Below are 2,568 nucleotides of genomic sequence, written 5' to 3' on the forward strand. Positions count from 1 at the left end.
TAAAAATTAATTTTTTATCTGAAAATTGCAATTTTCCTTTTTTGTTAGAAGTTTATACTTTATAAGTTAAAAATTTAATTATTTGGTAGCACATTCTTTTGTTTTGCTGAAAATTCATCTTTTTGGGCGAAAATTAATTTTCTTGATTTTTTTACATCGTCTTTTTATTAAAAATGCAATTGTTTAGTTCTAAATTAGTCTATTTTGATTAATGATTTAAAAATATCATAGAAAATTAAAGTAGGACTCTGTTGTAAATGAACTTCAACGTATTTTTATCGTGTTCGTTAAATCTAGTTTTTTTCAATTATATTTCTGCAAGATTTACCTCTTTGGCTTAAAATGTAATTTTTTTTTTTTTTGGCAATTTAGTGTTTTATGTTAAAAAAATCTTTTTTCTGAAAATTGCAACTTTTCTATTCTTGATTAGAAATGGATCCTTTATAAGTTGAAAATTCAACTATTTAGCAGAAAATTCATGGAATTTGTTAAAAATTCGTCTTTTTAGTAAGAAAATTAATCTTCTTTGTTGCAAATTCATTATATATTTCTACTTTAAATCTTAGGAATTCAAAAATTTTTTCAATCCTTGGTGGGAATTTTTTTACAAGTACGAAAAAGTATAACTATTTTTACAGGAAAACAACAATGAATATTATAATTTTCAAATACTGTGAAATCCAGGTGGCCGTTTTAAGCAAGGAAACAAATTTCCAGTCATTTCCCGGCTCACAAAAAATTATTGAATTATTTTAATTCTTTGGAATTCTTTTCTTTTCCATTTTTTTTGTAATAGCCTTAGTTGCTGAAATGCACCCCTAAACGCCTTATATTTCTTTAAAATTTTTTTGGATTCTTCGATTCTTTGAATTATTTTTATAAACTATTTGGATTTCTTTGAAGTTGTGAATTCTGATGAGCATAAGAATTGCAAGTCTTTAACTGCCCTCAAACTTTTAAAATTAAATTCTAATTTGCAAGGCATAGTCTAGTTACTTACTGGTTTTTGTAATTAAACAAGTTATAAGGAAAAAGATTACACGTTACTACAGAGAAGTCTAAATATTACTTCAGTTATACCTTAATTATGCGAAAAAATAATACAATATTTTAAGATTTAAAAATACACGTAGAATAAATTTATAGAGTGAAGTATTCGAACCTTCAATTCACTATTTTTGTAAAAATTATATTTTTTTAAATATTTTTTGAAATTTCGTTACAATTCTAAAATATGACAAGAATTTTTTAAAACTTATTTATATAGTAATTCGAAAATTTCTCTTTTAAAAGAGACCAGACGAGGGATTAATTTAACTAAGCTTTATTAAATTTTTTCATTTAACTAAATTCTGAATTAATTAAAAATTTATATACTTTTTAAATTCATTTAGTATCTCGAAAATTTCCCTTTTTTAAAAAGAAACCGTAAAAGAAATTAAGTAATTTTACCATAATAATAAATATAATAATTTTATGCCCTCATTAATTTAAATATTTTCGGCGTGCATAGACAGCCCCGAGTCAGCTATAGATATGGCTGGCGAAGGCAACCGCGAGAATCGAAAAACAGAAAATCACCAGCACTTTCGATTTGGCTTCGGCTTGGCCCCATCCCTCCCGTAGACGTAGGCAAAGGACGCGGTTGCCATAGAAACTTCAAAAAGTTGAAGAGGGCAGCACCTCGAGGCATGCAAAAATGTAGTTAGATATATATATCGTTTTCCCACTCCAACCTCCCGTGCCGCATCTATGCTTATAATATCTTTGACCATACTTTCGCTTTCAGTCAAGTGTCGGGGATTGCTTTCAAATGGCCTTCGACTGATTTCGGGGGGAGAAAAACGTACACAGTGAGGGCCGCCTAGCGCGTTTCCAGTTGAAATATACAGTAAATTTCTAAACATGTCCCTGGCCGAAAAAGGTATACTCTCAAGCTTGTCCCACTCTGGAAAGGCCCCCACCTTTACCGCGAATTGTCAGGATATTTGTATCCAGCAACGTTCATTGGCTGCCTCGGCCTTGTATCTATACGCCCACTGTAAGTAAATTTTCCAACTGCGCTTGCGCCAAAAAGCGCGGATCTATTTTGAATCAATAAAGATATACAATCAATAATAATGTTTTTCGGCGCATGCGCAGTTGAAGCAGTCGCGGTCCTTTTAGCATGCGATTGATTATCATGGCACCAGAGTTGCCAGATCGTGGATGGAAATTTTCCCCACCATACCTACCGTTTGGGAGCCGCAAAACAGAAAGTGCAGGATCACCACTGTGAGTTCGTATGTAAGCCGAAAATGCACCATTCGACCTCGGAGTTCTGCTGTACGATGATTGCCGATCTGAAGGCTTCGGAAGACTTCGGTGGTCTTCTATTTATATCTTGCTCCCCATTTGAAAGAAATTGAAGAAATTGGCGATTTAGATCTTTTGCGTGATTCATAATTTCATGCATACGTCGATTTTCAGGTTATGTTTTCCAGGTGTACATAATATGGATATATATATATATATATATATAATAATCAAATACATAACTGAAAAAAAAAACTTTAATTGTTTTCAACA

The sequence above is a fragment of the Belonocnema kinseyi genome, chromosome 2, assembly GCF_010883055.1.
Source record: "Belonocnema kinseyi isolate 2016_QV_RU_SX_M_011 chromosome 2, B_treatae_v1, whole genome shotgun sequence".
NCBI lineage: Eukaryota > Metazoa > Arthropoda > Insecta > Hymenoptera > Cynipidae > Belonocnema > Belonocnema kinseyi.